Source organism: Danio rerio, chromosome 14 (assembly GCF_052040795.2).
Source record: "Danio rerio strain M-AB ecotype USA chromosome 14, GRCz13ab, whole genome shotgun sequence".
NCBI lineage: Eukaryota > Metazoa > Chordata > Actinopteri > Cypriniformes > Danionidae > Danio > Danio rerio.
The window spans coordinates 497,501-524,197 of record NC_141034.1 but is presented as its reverse complement, the minus strand read 5'-3'; the positions used below and the strand labels follow the sequence as shown (position 1 = coordinate 524,197).

Sequence of the window (26,697 nt, the reverse complement as noted above, 5' to 3'; positions counted from 1 at the left end):
GATTCAGGAAATGTTCACAGTGTGTCTGATAATATTTTTTCTTCTAGAGAAAGTCTGATTTGTTTTGTTTCGGCTAGAATAGAAGCAGTTTTTAATTTTTTAAAAGCCATTTTAAGGTCAATATTATTATTTATTAACACTATTATGTTTAGAAATGTGTTGAAGAAATCTGCTCTCTGCTAAACAGAAATTGGGGGAAAAATTAACGGGGGCTAATAATTCAGGGGGGCTAATTATTCTGACTTCAACTGTACATGACACACATGTTCACATAAGCATTACATGTTTTGAAGAACATAAACAAACAATGGTCACAACATATTTTCTGTTTTACATTTTTAATTTCTACAGTTTACGAGAAACAAAAAAGAGCGACATATTGATCAATAATCTTATGAGAGTTGTTTTAACATTAAGATATGACTGAATTGCCTTATAAAATAGTTTTATAACACGCAGGAAATGTTCATGGCCAATGACATGACCACATTGAAATGGTCTTTAAAATGTGTCATATAGGCAACATATATTTGGAAATATTGCAAAAATGTCTGCTTATATATATATATATATGTGTGTGGTTTTATATTATTAAATATATTTTATGGCTATATATGAACATAAATATAAAAATGATCACATATATGTGCATATTTGTAATTACAATAGATGGATAAAATATATAAAAGTGACCATATATATATGCTGGTTTGAACTACCTAAATAAAGTCTTGTTTCCTATCCAAGTTTAAGGAAGAACAAATACTCTCTTGACTTCTAGTTGTTGGTTTGGTGTCAGAAGTGTCTCTGTGAAAGGTGAAGGCCTCTAGATTTTGCTGATTTGAGCTCAATAAATCTGATCATGTCTTGATGTTGACTGATTTGATGAGGACAGTGCGCTCTGACTCTGCTCAGACTAAAGTGTCATCACTGAACAGAAATAATGTCCAGTATAGAATATAAAGTCCTGCTGCAGTGGAGACAGAATGAATATTGTGTCTGACTCCATCATGAGCTTGGAGGACTGCATCCATACATCTCTGACATGACTCACATCACTGATTAATAAAGTCATCTGGAATGAAGAAGAAAGCTTCAGCAGGATCCCAGAGTTCATCAAGAGTCTCTGTGTTCATCTTCAACACCTCCTCCTTCATCAGCTCAATAATGTTGATGTCTGGTGACTGGGCTGGCCAATCCTGCAGCAGCTTGACCTTCAGGAGCTTTGATGTGGAGGCTGAAGTATGAGCAGGAGCGCTATCCTGCTGGAGAATTGTCCCTCTCCTGTGGTTTGTAATGTAATGGGCAGCACAGATGTCTTGATACCTCAGGCTGTTGATGTTGCAGATCTCTCGCACGCCCCCATACTGAATGACCCCCAAACCATGATGTCTCCTTCACCAAACTTGACTGATTTCTGTGAGAATCTTGGTTCATGCTGGTTCTTCTGCAGTATTGGTGATGATTGGGATGCAGATCAGCAGATGATCCAGCAGAGAAATCCACCTTCTGACACTTTTACACATCATCAACTAGAAGAGCAGTTATTATCTGCTGCTCTTACAGCTCAATATTATGTAGTGTTCTCTGTGTAGTGTTCACTGTGTGCATTGAATGATAACTGTAGTCTGGATAATCTGATGTCCTCCTGACTCTCGGTGGGCTGTTTCTCCATCTGCAGTGAACACTGAGCTCATGAATCCTCCACATCCCCTAACCAGCGCAGATAGTGAGTTGTGGACGTCTCTGGAGGAAAGCAAAACCCCTCATCTGCCAGAATCATTGCACACGTCATGCTTCACTGCAGAATTATGATTTTTCTGGGATTGAAGCGCCTCTGTAACTCTACTTATATGAGCGTCTCTCGCCGACAGGAAATCATCTGGCATTAAGTCTTCATGCTAACGTCAAGCCAATCAGTTCAACGTTTGCAAAAAAAAATCACACGGATTAAAGTGAAAACAAATTCTGACTGAAATTGTTTGTTTTTTAGGCCGCGTTCCTTTAATCAACACTTTATTTTAATAGCTGACACCAACAGAGTTTAAAGAGGAGATGTTTGAAACCATTTTAATATTGCCAGTTTGTGTATTTTAAAAGCTATTGTGCATGCATGCTAGCTTAGCACGTTATTTACAAATATATCTGCAAACATATTGGTAATTTTATGTTTTATGGAGTCAAAAACATGCAAGCAAAACCTTTAACATGCTGCAGTCAGAAGAGATGCTCACACTTCCGGTATTCATATGGATATGTTTGTGTGCTGCAATTCTATTAAAAATATTAAACATGTGGAATAATTCCCAAACCATTAAATAGAGTATTATAGAGGTTGTGTTCAGGCATTCATGAAATAAAAAATAAACATATAATTAACTAATAACTTTATGACCTTAAAAGAAACACCCATTCTTCTCAGGACAATTTGATCCACTTCATATGTTGATTACTGTATATAAAATTATAAAATAATATATATAAGCAGCCATTCCTTGCAATATTTTGAAATATATGTTGATATATGTGCACCGGTTTCCCCCACAATCCAAAGGCATGCGGTTCAGGTGGGTAGGCTAAATTGTCCGTATAGTGTATGTGTGTGAATGAGTGTGGATGTTACCCAGAGATGGGTTGCAGCTGGAAGGGCATCCGCTGCGTAGAACATATGCTGGATAAGTTGGCGGTTCATTCCACTGTGGCAACCCCAGATTAATAAAGGGACTAAGCTGAAAAGAAAATGAATGAATGAATGAATGTTGATATATGTTGCCTATTTGACGCATATTTTGACCCAATCCCGATTCTTTTTTGTTAACACTTTATTTTGATGCTTTATTTAACAATGCCTTTAACAACACCTTTAACATGCTGCAGTCAGAAGATTAGAGATGCTCACACTTCCGGTATTCATATGGATATGTTTGTGTGCTGCAATTCTATTATAAATATTAAACATGAGGAATAATTCCCAAACCATTAAATAGAGTATTATAGAGGTTGTGTTCAGGCATTCATGAAATAAAAAATACACATATAAATAACTTTTAAAATGAAGAGAACAGAGCAGTTTATCTGTCACTTGCTCTAGTTTACTCGCAGGATGTTTTTCCCTATATTGTTTTGCACAATTGAGGCTAATTGCATGTTTTCCAGCAAACGCATCGTGCATTCTGCGTCATTCGCATCAAGCTATAATAATTTGTCTGTATTTGCAGGTAATATTAGCGATATACACTAAACCCTAGCTGTCAGCATACTGTTTCTGCTGTAAAGTTGTGCATTTTAACAGGGGGTCTCTGGGGCTGTATTCCACTCCAACTTATATGCCCTTCCCTCCATTCCCTTCCCTTGGGTGTACATCACTGATTAAGTTTCAAAAGTGTCCACTACTAGGGGTGCATCTAAATGGGTTTAAACTGAACACCCTAAAACCTTGGGCACTTAGGAACTTTGATGTCACAATCACAATGCATTCTGGAACGTAAAAATCCTAGGAGTGTTCATTTGGAGCAGCCTTGCTCCCTTGGTCAAAATTGAGGGTTCGAGGATTTGTCCGTGCATGTGCACTTCCCTTGTTCACTTGATGAAGTGGAGCACACTTCAAAGTGGCATTGGGATTCACTTAAAAGAACAAGGGAAGGGAAGTTTGCAAGTGTGTGTCTAAAAGCGGGCTGGAACGCAGCCTAAGTAGTCAACTCCCTCTTGGAGTGGCCTAGTGGCCGGATGATGAACTGCAGCTTCAGCAACTTTCGTTTTGGCTTTGTGAGACAGAGCTGGAGGTGCTGCTTGGCATTTTAGCTGTAGTTTGTTAGCATCAACATTGTGGTGCAAAAGGGCCAGCTTGAGAGAGAGCATGTGTGATAAGATAACCTCACAAGGCCTTTATCAAAATACAAAACACTAAAAATACAGCGGCCTGCTTTGGTCAAGGTTGGAGCTTTGTGTGTCTGTATCCTGTGGAAATCAGATTATTAATCTACAGCAGATAAAAAGTCTGCAGATTCTGCCTGGCCTTGATTATGACTCACAAAGCAATGTGCAGGTCAAGGAATGGTAAAATATGATGAATTAATCATGAGAGGTGGGTCAGGAATCAGGAGTACACATACAGAGCTGGATAGTATCTGATTAACACAACCAAATTCCCAAAGTTCCCAAAATTAAGTACTTGTAATTAGAGTAAACTTAGATATTTTATATTTCTATATATCAAATAAGATTAGCCTGCTTCCATATATGTGACGTCATATAAGGATTAGCATATAAATCATCTGAATGTAATCCAAAATGAGTCAGATTGCACTACCATAAAAGTAATTTAAATGTAATCCAAAAGTAGTCATATTAGGCTATCATAAAAGTAATCTGAACATAATCCAAAATTAGTCAGATTGTGATGGCCTAAAAGTAATCTAAATGTGATCCAAAAGTAGTCAGAATATGCCACTATAAAAGTAATCTAAATGTAATATAAAAAGTAGTCAGATTGCATTGGCATAAAAGTAATCTGAGCGTAATCCAAAAGTAGAGAGATTATGCTACCATCAAAGTAATCTGAATGTAATCCAAGAGTAGTCAGATTAGACTACCACAAACGCAATCTGAACATAATCCAAAATTAGTCAGATTGTGATGGCATAAAAGAAATCTGAATGTAATCCAAAAGTAGTCAGCTTGCATTGCCTTAAAAGTAATCTGGATGTACTCCAAAAGTAGTCAGATGGTGATGACCTAAAAATAATTTGAATTTAATCCAAAAGTAGACAGATTACGCTACCATAAAAGTAATCTGAACATAATCCAAAAGTTATCAGATTGCATTGCCTTAAAGGTAACCTAAAAGTAATCCAAAAGTAGACAGATTACGCTACCATAAAAGTAATCAAAATGTAATCCATAAGGAGTCAGATTGCATTGTCTTAAAAGTAATCTGAGCGTAATCCCAAAGTAGAGAGATTATGCTACCATCAAAGTAATCTAATTGTAATCCAAGAGTAGTCAGATTACACTACCAAAAATGCAATCTGAACATAATCCAAAAGTAGTCAGATTATGCAACCATAAAAGTAATCTAAATGTAATCAAAAAACAGTCAGCTTGCATTGACTTTAAAGTAATCTGAATGTACTCCAAAAGTAGTCAGATGGTGATGACCTAAAAATAATTTGAATTTAATCCAAATGTAGTCAAATTACGCTACCATAAAAGTAATCTGAATGTAATCCAAAAGTAGTCAGATTGCATTGCCTTAAAGGTAACCTAAATGTTATCCAAAAGTAGACAGATTACGCTACCATAAAAGTAATCTGAACATTATCCAAAAGTTATCAGATTGTTATGGCCTAAAAGTCATCTAAATGTAATCTAAAAGTAATCAGATTACATTATCATATTTGTGTAATCTATGATACTGACTACACATTATGTAGTGTAACGTACTATTCATAAGTAATCCACAAGCTGTTTATGAAGTACTGTAAATACAGTCAGTAAATGTGCACTAATGAAGACATCATCTCAGTAATATCATCACCATAACACACACACACATACACACACACACACACACACACACACACACACACACACACACACACACACACACACACACACACACACACACACACACACACCTGTTGGCGTGACTGCTGTGCTGAGAGATTTGCGCTGGAGGACCCGGACAGATGGCGGAGAGCAGATTTCAGCTCTGATTGGAAGTAACACGCCTTTACCATGAGCCGTATCTTTTTACGCCGTGCGTTTATGAGCTCCATATGGCCGCGGCACGGCTAATCTGAAGACTGATTTTACACTACAAACACGCAGCTCTTATGAGCTCCAGTAATGAAGTAAACGTGCCGTTAACTGTCAGGAAATTACACAGCTTTTTACTTGTTAACCAGCCTGACGCACGCTTTACACACAGCAGATGCGCAGAAACACACACTCCTCCAGCAGAAACACACACTCAAGCAAAAACACACACTCCACACAATTATTTCTCATGTGGTGTTTAACTGAGAGAAGATTTCTAATCATAATAGTGTTAATAACTCATCTCTAATAACTGATTTATTTTATATTTGCCATGATGACAGCACATAATATTAGACTGGATATTCTTCAAGACACTAATATTCAGCTTAAAGTGACATTTAAAGGCTTCACTAGGGTAATTAGAAGTAGTAGACTATCGAAAAAAATGTGGTCACACTTTACAATAAGGCTCATTAGTTAATGTTAATTAATAGTTAATGTTAATTAATGCATTTACTAACATGAACAAATAATGAGCAATACATCTACTACTGTATTTGTTCATGTTAGTTAACGTTAGTTAATGAAAATACAGTAGTTCATTGTTAGTTCATGTTAACTCATGGTGCATTATCTAATGTTAACAAGCATGGACTTGGATGTTATTAATGCATTAGTAAATGTTCAATTATGATTAATAAATGCTGTACATGTGTGTTCAAGATAAGTTCATGTTAGTAAATGCATTAACTAAAGAACCTTATTGTAAAGTGTTACCAAAAATGTATAGCTTAAAGGGGCTAATAATATTGCTTATATAAAACTGCTTTTATTCTAGCTGAAATAAAACAAATAAGACTTTCTCCAGAAGAACAAATATTATCAGATATACTGTGAACATTTCATAAATCTGTTAAACATCATTTGGGAAACATAAAAAAAAAAATTTAATTAAAATCCCAAGGGGGGCTAATAATTCTGACTTCAACTATATATATTATATATATATATATATATATATATATATATATATATATATATATATATATATATATATATATATATATATATATATATATACAGTAAATTTTATTTAATTAACACCAACTACAACTGTAAAGTATGCCATAGACTATCATTGCAAAGTGCACTATTTTAAGCCCTTTCAAATATTTATTAGCTTGAAATTGTTCAACAGACTGGTTAAAATTAAAATAATTGAAATTAATAATTGCACAATCCTGCATTTACAGACGGCTGCTGTTCCTACATGTGGATTGATTGCATAAACGTATTACTAATAATAGAAATAAACAATGCATATCTAACTTTGGTCTTTAATAGAAAAGCTATATTCCATATTTTAGTTAGACCCTTTTAGTTATTTTTTAGTTACATAAATAAATGTATACAACAAATTAAATTAATAAAACTAAACAAGTTATTAAATGACACTTAAATTAAACCAAATGTATTTCAGTCAACTAAATCTCGAGTAGATTTAGTTAACTAAAAGTCTTATGAAGGGCGTCACGGTAGTGCAGAGGGTAGCCTGATCACCTCACAGTAAGAAGGTCTCTGGTTTGAGTCCCAGCCGGGTCAGTTGGTGTTTCTGTGTGGAGTTTGCATGTTCTCCCCATGTTGGTGTGGGTTTCCTCCGGGTGCTCCGGTTTCCACCACAGTCCAAACACATGCGCTATAGGGGAACTGATCAACTACATTGGTCATAGTTTATGAGTGTGAATGCAAGAGTGTATGGGTGTTTCCCAATGTTGGGTTCAAATCAAAACTTGCTGTCAAAATTAACTTTGGTATATACTGCATATATACACACACACACGTGCATGCACATTAACACACACTTCAGCATGCTCACAGACGGATATTAAAAGTGTGTGTCCTACAGGTGGTTTGTCAAGCCCACTCACCTGTGTGAGGCACACTCAAAACTGCACAATATTTTCTCAGAAATATGGAGTGTTTATAAGAAAGTGTCTGTTGTAAATAAAAAAGTAGTGTCTCTTTACATACAAACAACCAAAGAACCCCTAAATCGATCACCTTATTTACTTTTTAAGCGGTGTCTGTCTGTAATGCACTGTGTGTATGTGAGAGAGTAATTAACTGATCACTCTGAGATTAACACGTCTGGGGAAAGCTTAATAACTTTGTCTTGCTTGTATTGATATGAACTCTCCCTCCCTCCGGTGACCCCGCGGCTTCAGTTTTCCGGGGGTGTTTTCCGGGGGACTCCGGCTGGAAGTGTGTGTTCATTAGTGATATCCAGCTCATTTTCTCAGTCTCACACATGACTGCGCTCGTTGTGCCGCGGTTGTTAATTCTGCTCAGCTGTAGATGAGCGTCCCGAAGCAGGAACAATGTCTAATCTCTGCTCCGTAGCTTTGAACTGGCTGAAAAACAAGCTCAACAGGCCGATTCTCACACTGCCAATGCGGAGACAAAGACGTCCCACCGAGAGCTCGTCAACTGCAGGACGGAGGATTAATTAGCTCAGGTTGTTCAGAGATGCACACACACACACACACACACTGTCCCATCACACACTCACAGACGGGACATTAATGGACACTCATTATTATTCCTCACGCACCCACTGTACTGTTTACTTTCACAGCCTGTCATTAAAAACATGTTTTCCTCCTTTAATTTTTTAACCATGGCTGCTTCTGGGCTTTTCTCTTTTGCCTGGTTTTATTCACACACAGAAGCTGTGTTCGAAACCGCTCACTCGTTCACTAATCACTGCACTTAGCAGTGTGAGGCAGTTGAGTGGATATCTGGAAAGAGGGAATGAAAAGTAGTGTGCAAATTCAAGCAGTGAGTTTATCAGGCATGGACAATATTGTACACGTATATACACATGCACATGTACGAAAACACACGTCCTCTCTCGTTCATTTGTGCTATATGTTTAGGATTCAGCAATAATACAGTAGATTAATTATGTGATAACTCTGTTACTGTGATATTTTGGTGAATTTATTATTCACTTTTTGACTCTGTAATCATCAACCCTGGTAATGTTAACTCTGTATTTGTCAACTTTGTTAACTTCAACTCTGATAATGTCAACTCTGTTAACATCAACTAAAATCGTCAATCGGCAAAGCAGAGGCGCAGTAGGTAGTGCTGTCGCCTCACAGCAGGAAGGTTGCTGGGTCGCAAGTTCAAGCCTCGGCTCAGTTGGTGTTTCTGTGTGGAGTTTGCATGTTCTCCCTGCTTTCGCATGGGTTTCCTCCGGGTGCTCCGGTTTCCCCCACAGTCCAAACACATGCGCTATAGGTGAATTGGGTAGGCTAAACTGTCCGTAGTGTATGGGTGTGTGTGTGTGAATGTGTGTGTGGATGTTTCCCAGAGATGGGTTGTGGCTCGAAGGACATCCACTGCGTAAAAACTTGCTGGATAAGTTGGCGGTTCATTCAGCTGTGGCGACCCCGGATTAATAAAGGGACTAAGCCGACAAGAAAATTAATGAATGGAAAATCGTCAACTCTGTTATCGTCAACTCTGTAATCGTCAACTCTGTTAACATCAACCCTGTAATCGTCAACTCTGTTACTGTCAACTCTGTTGTTGTCAACTACTAATGTCAACTCTGTTACCTTCAACCTTTTTTATGTCAACTCTATTAACGTCAACTGTTATCATCAACTCTGCAAACGTCAACTCTGCACTGAAAAAAATTATTCAAAGATAATTTCTTGGATTTACTTTATTTTTACGTTAAGTGGTTGTAAACAATTTATTTGGGCTGAATTTAAACAAAAAAATTTAGTTGAACATTATTAAACTTAATTAGTTTAAATTCAGCACAAATAAATGGTTTGCAACATTTCTGCATGCAACACTTTTTTTCAGTGTGTTAACATCAACTCTCCTAACTTCAACTCTGATATCGTCAACTCTGTTATTGTCAACTCTGATATCGTCAACTCTGTTATTGTCAACTCTGATATCGTCAACTCTGTTATTGTCAACTGTTAACGTCGACTCTGTTAACGTTAACACTGTTACCGTTAACTCGGTTACTGTGAACTCTGTTATAGTCAACTCTGTTACCGTCAACTCTATTACCTTTAACTTGGTTACTCTCAACTCTGTTATCGTCAACTGTTAACGTCGACTCTATTAACGTTAACTCTATTACTGTCAACTCTGATATCGTCAACTCTGATATCGTCAACTCTGTTACCGTTAACTCGGTTATTGTCAACTGTTAACGTCGACTCTGTTAATGTTAACACTGTTACCGTTAACTCGGTTACTGTGAACTCTGTTATCGTCAACTGTTAACGTCGACTCTGTTAATGTTAACTTTGTTACCGTTAACTCGGTTACTATCAACTCTGTTATCGTCAACTGTTAACGTCAACTCTGTTAACACCAACTCCTTTAATATTAAGTCTTTTAACCTCAACTTTGTTAAAGTCAACTCTGTTATAGTCAACTATGTTAACATCTGTTAATAAGTTGAACGGCTATTAGTAACGGAATCAAATATTATTTATAACATTATAAGCATTCTGTACTGCATCTCGATCTTCTAGTATCTCAATTTTAGAACTTTTTGGAAGTTTTCTTGTTTGAAATGTATTTTAAGAGTCATTGTATCTTGATTCATTAACTTTTTTGATAGTTCTGTCAGTGTTGGCGAACTCAGAGTAACTGCGGCTCAGATCGGTCTCTAGTCTGGAATGATAAGCGCCAGATCTGACGCTCCTGCATGTATTTTTACAGTGAATAAAATCAATCTCTGCACAGTTACGGCTCTTGGCAGCGGCTCACCCTCTCATTTGTGCCGGTTCACTGCACCGGTTCGTCTTTGTTTCGTTTAATTGTCATTCCAGAGAACATTCCCCACTCGCCCCGATTGGTTCACGATGCTCGACCTGGGAAAAAGAGAGAGAGAGAAAGCAGACGAGTCTATTATTAGCTCAGCATTTGCCATGAGTTAGTCAAGTTAAGTTGAAGAAGTGTTTAAAGAGTTTTAGAGCAGTGTTTCAGTCTCGCAAACCAGAGCAATGATTCACCGATTCTCCACATTCCTGAACACTGCGCTCACACTCACAGAGATTTATTACAAACTCAGCTAAAGTTCTACATTTATGTGTTTAAAATACGGTAGTGTCCAAACATCAGCCATGTGATCAAGCACATGCACAACCTTTATTGTTATTGTTTAAAATGATATACAGTTGACTCATTTCACAATTTACCCTTGAGGCATAATGCATAAAGAAACCAACACAGGGGCAAGAATCAATCTTTGAGGGACATTTAACACACTATGAAAACCATTAAGAAATCAAACTAATCTTACTGTATTTGGTGTTTTGTTACACAGATTTAATAAATTATGCAAATAAGTGATTGTGACATGTTTAACTAAAGACTAGCAGAGATCAAACAGAACAAACCAGCCACCATAAACGCTCATGAACTCGCGGTTCAATCGGAACTGACAGTCTAAACGCCCGTCGGATGTCTTTGAGATGTTTTGGCGGAGAGCAGCACATTGAGCAGATATTTGTGGGATGCTGGAGAGCGAGGATGGTGGAGCGAGCACACACTGACCTCAGAACTGTGACTGCAGACACGCCAATGTGGAAGTGCATTCATTCATGTCTACAGTAGAGAACAAAAACATGCCGTGCCAATCCCTGCCGGACAGAACACGCCATACAATCACGCATGGGTTCGGGATGTCTGTGATCTTCTGAAATGAGGAAGCGTGCAGAAAATTGTTGTGTGAACAGGCCACAGAAACCACATTCAGCTCAAGACTGCGAAATATTTATTCTACCATATGATAACAAAGAGAACAAAAACAACTGCTTGTCATAAATACATACAGGTGATTCTGAACTTGTGGGTTCTGTTTTCTTTAAAGACAGAGTTTTGAATTATAAAAAAAAATTATTCATTCCTGGAGTAGAGCTGCTGCACTTCCACATCGAGAAAAGTCAACTGAGATTGCTCAGGTATCTGTTTCGTCCTCCTGGACGCCTACCTAAGAAGCTTCTCTCCTACTCTGTTAAAGTCAACTCTTACTGTCAACTCTGTTAGTCAACTCTGTTAACGTCAACTCTTATTGTCAACTCTGTTAGTCAACTCTGTTACCATCAACTCTTTTTGTCAACTCTGTAACCGTCAACTCTTATTGTCAACTCAGTTAGTCAACCCTGTTAACGTCAACTCTCTTACCATCAACTTTTTAACTGTCAACTCTTATTGTCAACTCTGTTAGTCAACTCTGTTAACGTCAACTTTTATTGTCAACTCTGTTACTATCAACTCTTTTTGTCAACTCTGTTAACGTCAACTCTTATTGTCAACTCAGTTAGTCAACCCTGTTAACGTCAACTCTGTTACCATCAACTTTTTAACTGTCAACTCTTATTGTTAACTCTGTTAGTCAACTCTGTTAACGTCAACTCTTATTGTCAACTCTGTTACTATCAACTCTTTTTGTCAACTCTGTTAACGTCAACTCTTATTGTCAACTCAGTTAGTCAACTCTGTTAACATCAACTTTGTTACCATCAACTTTTTAACTGTCAACTCTTTTTGTCAACTCTGTTAGTCAACTCTGTTAACGTCAACTCTTATTGTCAACTCTGTTACTATCAACTCTTTTTGTCAACTCTGTTAACGTCAACTCTTATTGTCAACTCAGTTAGTCAACCCTGTTAACGTCAACTCTGTTACCATCAACTTTTTAACTGTCAACTCTTATTGTTAACTCTGTTAGTAAACTCTGTTACCGTCAACTCCTATTGTCAACTTTGTTAGTCAACCCTGTTAACATCAACTCTGTTACCATCAACTTTGTAACTGTCAACTCTTATTGTCAACTCCTATTGTCAACTCTTTAACGGTCAACACTGTTAACGTCAACTCTGTTAGAGTCAACTTCGTTAATGCCAACTCTATTACCGTCTATTATTGTTAACTTTGTTACCATCAACTCTGTTAGTCAACTCTTATTGTCAACTCTGTTATCATCAACTCTGTTACTGTAAATTCTGTTATCGTCAACTCTATTACTGTCAATTCTGGTACAGTTAACTCTGGTGCTGTCAACTCTGTTATCACAAACTTTATTTCTGTCAACTCTGTTATGGTCAACTCTCTTAGCGTCAACTTTTTTACTATTAACTGTCACTGTCAACTCTGTTCATGTCAACTCTGTTACTGTCAACTCTGTTATCATCAATTATTTTACCGTCAACTCTTTATTGTCAACTCTGTTAGTGTCAACACTTATTGTCAACTCTGTTACGGTGAATTCTGTAACTGTCGACTCTGTTACCGTTAACTCGCTTACTGTAAACTCTGTTAATGTCAACTCTGTTATCGTCAATTCTGTTAATGTCAACTCAGTTAACGTCAATGCTTTTAACGTCAGCTCTGTTAACTTCAACTCTTATTGTCAACTCTGTTAATGTCAACTCTGTTATCCTCAACTCTGATAATGTCAACTCAGTAAACGTCAAGTCTGTTATTGGTAATTCTGTTAAAATTCTGAAAACGTCAACTCAATATTTGTCAACTGTTAATGTCAACTCTGTTATTATCAACTGTGCTATCGTCAACTCTGTTAGTCAATTGAATTCAGAATGAAATGTTCTCGATCACATTTTGCATTGTTTTACATTAATAATGGACTCAGTTTTCTGATCAAAATATGCCGTGCCAATTCCTGCTGCACAGAATAACACGCCATAGAAACACAGATCGGTTCAGGATGTTTGTGATTTCTGAAATGAGAAACCGTGCAGAAGATTGTTGTGTGAACAGGCCACAGAAACCTCATTCAGCTCAAGACTGCGAAACATCCCGACCCGACCGCGGGAGGATGAATAATAGAGAGAGTCTTCAAACATTAGTTGAGCTCAATTATTAAGCGCGGCCTTGAACGCTCATATTCATATTCTCTCGTGTTTTTGTGGCGCCTTAAAAGAAAATAAACAAGCGTCGTGAATCCGGAGCGTGACCCAGATGGAGATGAGCCGCTTCCCTGCGGACGCGCCGGCCGTAAAACACACATCTGAGGACACTTTGAAGATCACTTCATTCACATCAATATTCCAAGGACACACATATCAGAAAATCACACCATAAAGCCGATCAAAACCACACTCAAACGTGAACGTGTGGATCATGGCCATAGTACATTTCTTTAAATCATATAATAAAGGGATACTAGTGTGTATTTTAGTACCATTCATGATATTTCCACAAACTATCACAGTCGTTTCTCTCGATTTACTCAGTAGATTCTTGTGTGTTTTCTATAAATATGCTGTGCATTAGATTTCAGCTCAACACAGTTGTATTTCTCAATGCAGCCAGTGTTTGTGAGGATAAACAGCACGAGGACACAGTGTTTCTATCAATAAAAAGACATCAAAAGTGCTCATTATCATCATTAAATCAAATGTTAATCAGCTCTGAGAAGGAGATGCTCCAATCCCACAAGAGCAAATTTACAGACTGCAGTTTTCCTCCAGGAGCAAATTTAGCCTGTTTTCATCTGCTTTAAACAATTACAGCCACACACACACAACTAACCAGTCCTTTTGAAGCTCGTTAAAATCAGGAACTAATTAATATGAACAGCTGAGTCTGAGCATTCCTGTGTGTGTGTGTGTGTGTGTGTGTGTGTGTGTGTGTGTGTGTGTGTGTGTGTTATACTTTTATTTCAGCCTCACATCAACACAAACACACACATTATTTTAGATGCTAATTGAGCACTGCAGTGATGTTTATCCAACTAAAACCCTGCACTATTTTCTCGTAGACTGTTGGATTATTGCTGTAAATAAGCTCTTTTTTTATCAGCACTGCGCTTTTGTTGCTTAATGCACTGGGCAAGTGAAAACACATAAAAAAAATAATATTTACAATAACCGCTAAAGCCCCCACCGTCAGACTTCAACATTACTTTGTGTGTTTATGTAATCAGATTTTCCTGAAAGCTCGAGTTTGAATAGTCTGATTATACAGAGACCCTTTTTTGGTTGCCTGAATGTTCTGACAACGTTTGTTTTTGGTTTTCAGCACATTCCCAAAAGATCCGCTCTTAAAATAACAACTCAACCGAAAATAAATGATATTTTCTGTTAATATACAATGTAGTAAACAGTAGGTGATGTTATTTCTTCAGTGGAATATTAAAGATTTTTACAAGTGTGTGTGTGTGTGTGTGTGTTCATGTAATGACATTAACATGTCAGAAATCAGAGAAACAGCAGTGAGGATTTAATATGCTGTGTGTCTTATTCAACTCACTCGCAGAGCCATCAAAATACACCTTTGTTTGTTGCCAATAATCGCCCTCTAGTGGACAAAAATACACACTGTGTCTTTAAAGCTGTCAGTATTTGTATTAAAAATAAGTGCAGTTATTCAACGCCTATAAAAACTAGATGTGGCAACCGAAAAAAGCTCAGAGCTCAGACAGGAATTTATTCAATGACATGATTTTAAATAAGTTTTCTTTCAAAGATTTTTAAGGTTTATTTTCTGAACTTGACATACATCATTGAAATACACATTTGTTTGTTGTGAATTAACGCCCTCTAGGGGCCAAAATAACATGCTATGCCTTTAGTGCAGTCAGTATTAGTATTAAATACAATGTCCTCATATCTTATATTAATTAGATCTGGCAACACAGAAAAACAGAACCTGCTTCAGCGCCCTCTAGAGCTCAGGGATATGAATTCCATGACATGATTTTTCATTCATAGAATTTCTGGGTTTAATTTTGAACATGAATTACATCGTCTAAATATGACTGTGTTGCCAATAAACGCCTTCTAGTGGACAAAAATACTTATCGTACCTTTAATGCTGTCAGTATTTGTATTAAAAACAAGTGCAATTACTCAATGCTTATAATTACTAGATCTGGCAACAGAGAAACGCAGAGGCTGTAGCAGTGCCCTCAAGAGCTCAGAGACATCAATTTATTCTACAACATCATTATAATTACATTTTCAAAGAATTTCAAGGTTTATTTCTTAACATGAAATACGTCATGAAAATAAGCTGCTGTTTGTTGTGAATAAACGCCCTCTAGTGGACAAATTTACATACAAGTTCAGTGATGCAACGATTATATATATCTAGATCTGGCAACACAAAAGAACAAAGGCTGCAGCAGCGCCCTCTAGAGCTCAGGGATATTAATTAATTCCACAACATAAATTTAAATAGGTTTTCAATCATAGATTTCAAGGTTTTTTGAACATGAAATACATCATCTAAATATGTCTTTGTTTGTTGTAAATAAACGGCAATTAATAAAGTGCAATTCATCAATGCTTATAATAACTACATCTGGCAACACAGAAGAACAAAGGCTGCAGCAGCGCCCTCTAGAGCTCAGAGATAAGAATTGATTCCACAACATGACTATCAATCAGTTTTTATTCATACAATTTCAAGGTTATTTTTGAACATGAAATACATAATCTAAATATGTCTTTGTTTGTTGTGATTAAACGCCCTCTAGTGAACAAAATGGCATAGTGTTCCTTTCCTAAGATCTATAAATCCAGCCTAATGGCTGATCAGCAGAACGATCTTCAGTGTGCTAATGAGTGTGTGATGTGTGTGAGTGAATCCAGCGTGACCGATCCACTGGAGTGTGTTTCCCTGAATAAACCTGATGTAAGCCTGATAAAAGAACACAAAGCCGCGGCCGTACAGAGAAACACACTGCGCTTCACATACACACGCGGCGTCCTGCTGGGATCATCTCACATCACCACTAACACACACAGACAGCACAACTAATGAGAGCACACCGTTCTGCACAAAACCCGCATGAGTTACAGGAATTATTTCACTCTCTTTCTGACCCGCAGATGATTCACAGGGACTCAGCTCAGCCAGAAGTTGAAAAAGACATATACTCTGCATATATCTGATTTGAATGGTGCAGATAGCCTATTGTGAAATATTATTGCTATTCAATATAACTATATAATATATAGCAAATATATAGCAAATTTTGTATTGGGGGGGTGTCTGGCGCTGTGGTGGAGGTTACTAAAGTTTAAGTCCCAAGAAGGTCTCTGGTTTGAGTCCCGGCTGGGTCAGTTGGTGTTTCTGTGTGGAGTTTGCATGTTCTCCCCGTGTTGGCGTGGGTTTCCTCCGGGTGCTCTGGTTTCCCCCACAGTCCAAACACATGCACTATAGGGGAACTGATCAACTAAATTGGCCATAGTGTACGAGTGTGAATAAGTGTGTATGGGTTTTTCCCAGTACTGGGTTGCAGCTGGAAGGGCATCCGCTGCGTAAAACATATGCTGGATAAGTTGGCGGTTCATTCCACTGTGGCAACCTCTGATTAATAAAGGGACTAAGCCAAAAAGAAAATGAATAATTGAATGAATGAATGAATGAATTAATTAATTAATTATACATGGATCTATACAGCTGTGAGGTATAATGGTATTTTCAGCATCATTAGTCCAGTCTACAGTTTCTCATGATCCATCAGAAATATTTTTGCTTATTGCTAGTGTTTCAACACATTTTTTGATATTCAGACTGAACTGATTTTCAGACGATGAGCCGGCTGAATGTGTAAAATCCCTCCCTAACACTAGATGGCGTTTAATAAAAAACAGAAATGCGCAACTTTACGCTTTGAAAAAGACTCACGCTCAGAATTATTTATATTAATGACCAAATCTGCCATTATATTGTCTCAGGGCTAAAGTAGATCCAGGAGGTTGTTATCTCAGAATAAAGCCTGACAGGTTTACACATTTTCTAATAATTCAACGGCCCAGATTGCATGTCTACATCCACAGTTCAGATGTTGTATTTGAGAGTGCATTAGTCAGGTGTGTGTCCTCCTCAAGTGTCTCCTGTGTGTAGCGCCAGTGTCCTCCACATCTCCTCCTCCTCCTCCTGTTGTGATTTCTGACTGTTGTAGTTGTGAAATATCTAATCATTCAGCAGCGATACGAAGTCGCTCTAAACATGCCGGAACTACTTTATCTGTGCATTTATTTGACAATAACCAAACACCTTAGAGTGATGATCGTTAAGCATTGTACAGCCTATCCCATAAGCATAAGCATATCTATACTGTACATTCAGCTCTGCCCGGTGTCGTGTTCCTGTGCGTTTGACAGCCTTAAATAAGCAAATATGAGCCGTCCTGCGTCTCTATTTAAAATCTCCATGTTGAAAAGCGGCATTGGGAGTGAGTCGGGTTTCACACAACTGTTGAATTGTCTTTTTTAACAGGTGTAAAGCTCAGTAAATATAGAGCCGCACTGAGGTGAAAACAACTGACCTCCAGAAATATCGTTTAAGCGTCGCGATGGCCATGAGGGACAGACACACACGCTGCATTAGAGCTGAAACACAACACGGACTGCAGGAACACCACATTAAACTCTTATAGAGACTAACAACAGGCTCCAAATGAAAAGCTTAAAGTCTCCATGGGCTATCTGGGTCATTAGTGGTCTCGTGTGTGTGTAATGACTGTAAACTGTTGTCTTTGTCCTACAGTAATATGTCTCTCATATTTCAGGTCATTCATTTATTCTCCTTCGCTTATCCAGAGGCAAAGTAAAGCCACCCATGTGTCCTTTTCCCTCAGAAACATCCTACAGCTCCTCCTAGAGGATCCCGAGGCTTATAACATGCTTTTGTTTGTTGCTAATATACACCCTCTAGTGGCCAAATTACATACTGTGCCCGGGACCGTCCCGCTTTTAGGGCACGGGTACTTTTGCATGTTCACATATCAAATTTGAAGCTCTATGAATGAATGAATGAATTTAAAATCGTTTTGTGGAATAAATGCATGTCTCTGAGCTCTAAAGCAGGGGTTTAGAGCAACACAGTGCCGACAAAGAGAAAGAGAATGCAAAAGTACTCTATATGAGATCACACTTCATTGTGAGTTAGTCCATTAAGATCACCATGAAATCAGAATGTGCTCTACTTATTTTAAATGTATGCAGTAGTTGTTATAAATCATGCATCTGCGCACTGCATTGTTTTTAAAAAATATTTTTGCCCTCAAACAACTTTTCTTCACTTCCTAGTCACATGGAAATCCTTTAGAGTGTGGCTATCAGTCATTTAGGGTGGGGTTATCAGCAATTTGGGGAGGAGCTATCAGTACTTTAGTGCAGGGCTATCAGTACTTTAGTGCAGGGCTATCAGTACTTTAGTGCAGGGCTATCAGTACTTTAGGACGGGACTATCAGTAGTTTAGGACGCAAAAAAGTGTTGCATACAGAACTGTTGCAAACAGTTTATTTGTGTTGAATTGAAACAAATAAATTAAATTTAATAATGTTCAACTTAATTTGTTTGTTTAAATTCAGCCCAAATAAACTGTTTGCAACCACTTAATGTAAAAACATTGAGTAAATCCAAGGAATCATCTTTGGATAAGTTTTTCAGGGTATCAGCACTTTAGGGTGAGACTATCAGTACTTTAGGGTGAGACTATTAGTAATTAATAGAGAGACTATCAGTACTTTACGGTGGGACTATCAGTATTTTAGTGTTGGACTATCAATACTTTAGAGAGGGGCTATCTACTTTAGGGCGAGACTATTAATACTTTAGGGTGGGACTATCAGTACTTCAGGGAGGGGCTATATGTACTTTAGGGTGGGACTATAAGTAGTTTAGGGCAGGGCTATTAGTACTTCAGGGAGGGGCTACTGTACTTTAAGATGGGACTATCAGCACTTTAGGGTGAGATTATCAGTACTTTAGGACGGGACTATCAGTAGTTTAGGGTGGGACCATCAGTACTTTCGGCAGGGACTATCAGTACTTTGGGGAGGGGCTATTTACATTAGGACGGGACTATCAGTAGTTTAGGACGAGACTATCAGTAGTTTAGGATGGGACTATCAGTATTTTCGGCAGGGACTATCAGTACTTTGGGGAGGGGCTATTTACATTAGGGTGGGACTATCAGTATTTTAGGGTGAGGCTATCTGTACTTTACGGTGGGATTATACAATTAGGGCGGGGCTAAAGTAATTTAGGGCGGGGCTATCTGTACTTTAGAGAGGAACTATCAGTACTTTGCGGGAACATCACAGCTCTGAATTTGTCCTTTCGTCCATCTTCCTTCATTTTGTTGGCGATGACCGTCTTTTAACAATCCAATCGATTCTCAAAGGACAAAATCACACACCACCTAACTTTTTTTTGCAGATTTGAAGAGGATTTACATCACATTAGTGGAAAAAATGACAATCTCAAAGTTTCAGGGCGACTTTAAGAGTTAATGTCCATATCTGTGCACATCGCAGAAACTGAAACATTTTGTTTTCTGCAAGGGTATGACCCAGGTATGAACACCGACACCACAATCAGCATCTGCTGGCACTGCTTAACTACATATTTACAATGAGGCGGAGGCGGTGGTATAATGTGCTGTATTTGTTTATTTTAGTTTGTTGTCTTCATATAGATGTCATTTGATGTACATATTTAACAACACCCACCAACCAAAATATATGGCATAACCCAGGATTGGACTGACCGGATCATCTGAGCATTTGTGTGGTTGAAACTTATTGGCTCGAGACTTCCGCTCTTTTTCAGGTCTGTCCTGCACTTTTTACAATAATTATCTTTCCAAAGCAACTCTCTCAGTTATTATTGGCACTGTTAACTCTTGTCATGCGTGTGCATATGTGTGAGTGCGTGTATGTGTGTGCGCATGCATGCGTCTGGCCAGAGCAGTGGAAAGGCACAGCAGAGATGTGACACGTGTGAAATGAGTCTGCCTGAATCTGCGCTGCCAGAGAGAGAGAAACAGAGTTACTACAACCATGTGCAGTGGCTTCAGTCCAGCGCTCTGTGTGTGTGTGTGTGTGTGTGTGTGTGTGTGTGTGTGTGTGTGTGTGTGTGTGTGTGTGTGTGTGTGTGTGTGTGTGTGTGTGTGTGTGTGTGTAGCATTAGTGCTGGCTAACTTTGCATAGTTCTCTTCAGATTTATTTATTCTGCTCTGAACTACGGCATTGTGGGTTTGCACTGACACACACTCAGAATCATACACACACACACGCACACACTGTCACACACACTAATTTTTACAGTGTTTTTTTTTACAGGATGCTGAGAGGACAGGCAAGCTACACACACACACTCACAGACAGAGACACACACTGATTATTGCAGTTATGTTTACAGGACTCAATAGTGTGACCTGCAGCACACACACACACACACACACACACACACACACACACACACACACAGAACTGCAGTGGACGTGTGTGTGTGCTGGAGAGCGGCTGCAGATTCCTCTGATATACCCAGAGCTGCTCCTCATAGTCTGGCATCTGTCCACAAACCACATGAAACTGAGCCTCTGCTGCGCGACCGAGACTTGCTGAGTCCACACACACGCACACACACACTCCTGGCAGATCGAAACGAGACAGTTAAGAATCACTCGGCGGATGCATTTATATCCAGAGTGACCCAGAACAGCTCATTCATACAGCAGGAAGAAGAAGATTATTCAAGTGTGCTATTTAAACTGAAACAACACAGAATATACTTGAGTTCAGCTTTTAAGAGCTTCTCTGAGATACACTTAAAGGTGCAGTGTGTAAGTTTGACACCCGGTGGCTGAGCTAGGTATTGCACTCCTGGTTCAATACAAATGCAAGCGCAGGTTGCCAGATTGACGACACCAGCAGCAGTGTGCCTAAAGACTGATTTAAACAGTGTTATAAAGAAAAGCAACGGCACATGATAGAAGAAATGTTCTCCATATTAAAAGGAGTTGAAACTGATATATTAGAAACGGCTTCTGCTTCTCACAGCTGAGCAGTAGAAAACTGACAGTGATCAGCTCAGCTACAGCTCATGTGCTTTACTCAGTGTTAAATGCTAATGTGAGTTTTACATGACATTTATTCCTGTACTACTGACAGCAGCAGCAGATAGTTCAGCTCAGATCTGGAGAATATATTGTGCTGGAGTGCAGTGAGTGCACTATTGTGTGCTTCTGAATGGCTGTGTTTACATTTCTGTCCTGTTTCGTCTGCTGCAAACAGTCAAACTGCTCATCACTGGGTATCTCATCATGTATCGTGTTGTTAGGACACGGGATTACAATGTGATCATCTAATGTTTATACTCATAATATTTATATTATTTGCTCATTAATAACCTCATGTGGAACTCTGAATCTGTGTCTCATTTCAGAGTCTGCTACTGTCCACCAGAGGGCACATTTCAGTCACAGACGCACACTCTGAGAGCCTTGATCACTGAATAAATGAAATACACTGTTTTCTACCATCTGGCAACCCGGGCTGCTGAAATATAATATAACTGGCATTGGGCGGGTTAACACACACGGCACATAACACACATGTTCAAAGCAGAATATCTGACTTCTGCATTGAGTTTCAGATATTCAGATATGTTCACTGTGCATGTTTCTGAATATCTGCTCACACATGACGCTGTTAATATGATGCAGAAGACTCAATTCTCTACTAAAAAGTCAACATTCTACTTATTGTCCACTTTGTCTAAAATAACAAACTATTCCCAGTGTAAAAAATCCCAAATACACCTGCAGTATATATGACCAAGTAGACATGTTTACCTGTTGACTATAAAGTAGACATGTTCACTTGTTAAATAAATAGTAGACAAGGAAACATGTTGACTATTTAGTAGACAAGTTCACCTGTTGACTATTCAGGAGACATGTTCACCTGTTGACTAACTAGTAGACAAGTTCACCTGTTGACTAATTAGTGAACAAGTTCAACTGTTGACTATTCAGGAGACATGTTCACCTGTTGACTAACTAGTAGACAAGTTCACCTATTGACTATATAGTAGACATGTTCACCTGTTGAATAATTAAATAGTAGGTTACATGTTGACTATATAGTAGACAAGTTCACCTGTTTACTATAAAGTAGACAAGTTCAGCTACTGACTATAAACAAGTTTATCTGTTGACTAAATAGCAGAGAAGTTCACTTGTTGAATAAAAAGTAGACAAGTTTACATGATGGCTATATAGCAGACAGGTTCACTTGTTAAATATATAGTCGACAAGGAAACATGTTGACTAATTAGTAAACAAGTTCAACTGTTGACTATATAGTAGACAAGTTTACCTGCTGAATAAACAATAGACAATTTTAGTCAACACACACACACATACACACACACACACACACACACACACACACACATCTGCTGGAGCCACATGTCGTGCTGCTTCTCCACTTACAGTCAGAGCAACAAATCTAATAAACTCAGGTCAGATCAGCTCCTGGAGACTGAGTGCGCGCGCAAACACACACACACACACACACACACACACACACACACACACACACACGCACACACACTACACTTAGTACAGCAGTCATTCATTCATTCATTCATTTTCCTTCAGCTTAGTCGCTTAATTATCAAGGATCGCCACAGTGGAATGAACCGCCAACTATTCCAGCACATGTTTTACACAGCGGATGCCCTTCTAGCTGCAACCCAATACTGGAAAACACCCACACACACTCATTCTCACACACACACTCATACACTACGGCCAATTTAGTTAATCAATTCCAACATAGGGAGAACATGCAACGCACCAGCGACCTTCTTACTGTGAGGCCACAGTGCAAACCACTGAGCCACCGTGCCGCCCACAGAAGTTAATAATGTAAAAATCCAAATATGCAAATGAGGAATATGTAAGTCCACATGTTTATTATTTCAGTTTTGCAGCAATATTGTGTCAGACTGACTACATTAACTGGACTTGAATTGTCAGCGCACCAATATCACATGATAAAAATATCTGTGTTGTCATCACAATCCAGCTCTCAGATGTGTGTTTGTTGTGAGGTTGCGTTGCTGAACTGATCGCTCAGGGTTACTCATCTGCTGAAAAGAACCTTGGAGAAACGTTTTGAGCAAATTCCCAATATTAAAAGCTACAGTAAATTAGAGTTAATCAATGACACATCACAGCAGAAAGAGCCGTCACACACACACACACACACACACACACCGCAGCAGATAGAGTCATCACACTCACATAAACACTCACAATCACACACACACACACATTCACAAACCACCACATCCATCAATGCTGGCCGGCTGTTCTCTTACGGGAAGCTTCTGGAAGGCTGAATGAGATGGCATACTGACATGCAGATGAAAACACGACTCCAGTTTCAGAAATACACACTCGCACAACAGGCGCACAATCACAGTTTATAAGCAGCCTGTAGAAACAGATCAGTGTGTAAAGCAGTAAAGTGAGCTGAACACACACTCACAGCAGAACTCTCCGTAACACTCATATACTGCTGAAACACCACACACACACACACACACACACACAGATGGACTGACAGATGGACAGATGTGTGTGTCCATGCATGCATTTGTTTGTGTGTGTGTAGCCTGAGGCCGAGCGACACACACACACCACTGGAGCTCATCTCTAATCTAATAAACACTGAACTCTGTGAACGCAAAACTCTTCCAGCTTCAGTGTCTTTCACACAGATCTTCACACACTGAGAGAGAAGGACAGAAAACAAGTCAAACGCATCCAAATAAGAGATCATCACAAAATAACACACTCGCCTTCTGCAACCATGAACACAACAAACCAAACAAACATTCAACCAGACACACACCTGCAAAACAACAACACGCCAACCATCCAACCGTGTGTGTGTGTGTGATTTAGACTTGTCTTATTTCACCACAGGAAGCAGAAATCCTGAATATTTCTCTTATAAACAGCATCAACAAGCCGTCTAAACAAAACCAGTGCAGGCAAATCTTCAACTATTCCTCTCAGAACGCTCTGGAAAACACAAGCTCAACACTTATATTCTTTTCTCCCGCTCATTTAAGTCTAAATCAAATGAGTTTTTCCCCAAACAAGCTAAATAATGTTGTTTTTCCTTTAGACATCAGAGTATTTTGCTTATTTTAAAGAAAAACATTTATTTTAAACAACACAATATTATCTGTTTGTCTGGAAAAGGCTTAACGTTTAAGCTCAACGTTTAAGAAAAAGGTTTCAGTGATTGTTTGGTGCATTTATGCTAGTTTTAATAATGTTTTTAGTACACTTTTCGGTAACACTTTACTTTAAGGATCAATTCTCATTATTGATAACCAGTGTCTTATTAACTGCTTATTATTAAGATATTAGATGTTTATTAACTTCTTATCCCAATCCAACACCAACACAATTAATACCTTAATAAATGTTAGTAGAAGATTAGGAGTTTATTAAGGCAGTCATAATAAATGTTTTTTAATAGTGAAAATTGTATCTTAAAATAAACTGGTGCGGCCAAAGTTTTTCATGAGTTCTAATATAATTCAGTAAATCAAGTACTAGTAAATAAAAAAACTACAATAATAATAAAACAATTAAATTATCATAATAATAATATTAATAATAAAAATTAAGAATAATAAAATTAACAGTAGTATTATTATTATTATTAATAATAATAATAATAATAATAATAATAATAATAATAATAATATGATGTCATTTTAATTTTGTGAATCAAGTTCCAGTAAATAAAAAGCTAAAATAAAAAATTGGAAGAAAAAAATAAAAAAAAATTAAAAATTGGAGTAAATAATAATAAGAAAATTATATAAAAAAAAAAAATAGTATTAATAATGATGATGATGATAATAATTAAAATAATAATAATAATAAAAATAAAAATCTAAATAATAATAATAATAAATCAATAAAACTAATAGTAGCAGTAATTATAATATAAATATAAATATTATTAGTAATAATAATAATAAATAGTATCAATAATGATAATAAAATAATAATATTAATAATAATATATAATAATAATCAATATAATAGTAATTAAGAATAATACAATTAGTAATTTTATTAATAATAATAATAATAATGATAAAATAATATTTATAATAATAATAGGGCATCACGGTGGCGCAGTGGGTAGCACAATCGCCTCATAGCAAGAAGGTTGCTGGTTCAAGCTTTGGCTGGGTCAGTTGGCGTTTCTGTGTGGAGTTTGCATGTTCTCCCTGTGCTCACTTGGGTTTCCTCCGGGTGCTCCGGTTTCCCCCACAGTCCAAACACATGCACTATAGAGGAACTGAATAAGCTAAATTGGCTGTTGTGTATGAGTGTGAATGTAAGAGTGTATGGGTGTTTCCCAGTGGTGGGTTGCGACTGAAAGGGCATGTGCTACGTAAAACATATGCTGAATAAGTTGCCGGTTCATTCTGCTGTGGCAAAACCAGAATATTAAAGAGATTAAGAAAATGAATGACTGAATGAATAATAATAATAATAATAATAATAATAATAATACATTAATATTACATTTTTAATATTTTATGAATATATATATATATATATATATATATATATATATATATATATATATATATATATATATATATATATATGTATTATATATTTTAATATTAATTAAAATTATGTTATTATAATTTAGTAAATTAAGTTCCAGTAAATAAAAAGCTATAAGAAATATTATATATATTAGTATATATATATAAATATATATTATTATATATATTATATATAATAATATATAGTATTATTAATTATAATAATACAAATACATTTTAATAATTCTAATAATGATCAAATAATAATAATAATAATAATGATAATCTTGTTTTTCATTTGATTAAGTACTATGATTACGGTTTTCAGTTTTTATCTAACTGAAACTGCTCTGTAATGAAGTTACTCTTCCTAAAGTGTCTTCTAGATGTGTTTATATTGAGCGTCACTATTTAGATCCTTCACTTCAATATTTACCCGGACGCAAACATGTGGACGAACATCTGGACAAA

The 26,697-nt window shown here is 37.4% G+C and overlaps 1 long non-coding RNA gene across 2 annotated transcripts in view; it reads right to left on the bottom strand.

Moving 5' to 3' along the window:
• Positions 1–332: 332 nt before the first annotated feature.
• Positions 333–26,697, bottom strand: part of LOC137487546 (uncharacterized) — a 91,498-nt gene continuing 65,133 nt past the window's right edge. The window contains exons 4-5 of one of the 2 annotated variants that reach the window (XR_015507165.2): positions 10,567–10,670; positions 333–2,729 (exon numbers count right to left, since the gene is read on the bottom strand). This is a non-coding gene — a long non-coding RNA (uncharacterized LOC137487546). Of the gene's footprint in view, positions 2,730–9,477; positions 10,671–26,697 lie in introns of those variants that run through there. The other variant, XR_015507163.2, reaches the window with a different exon arrangement.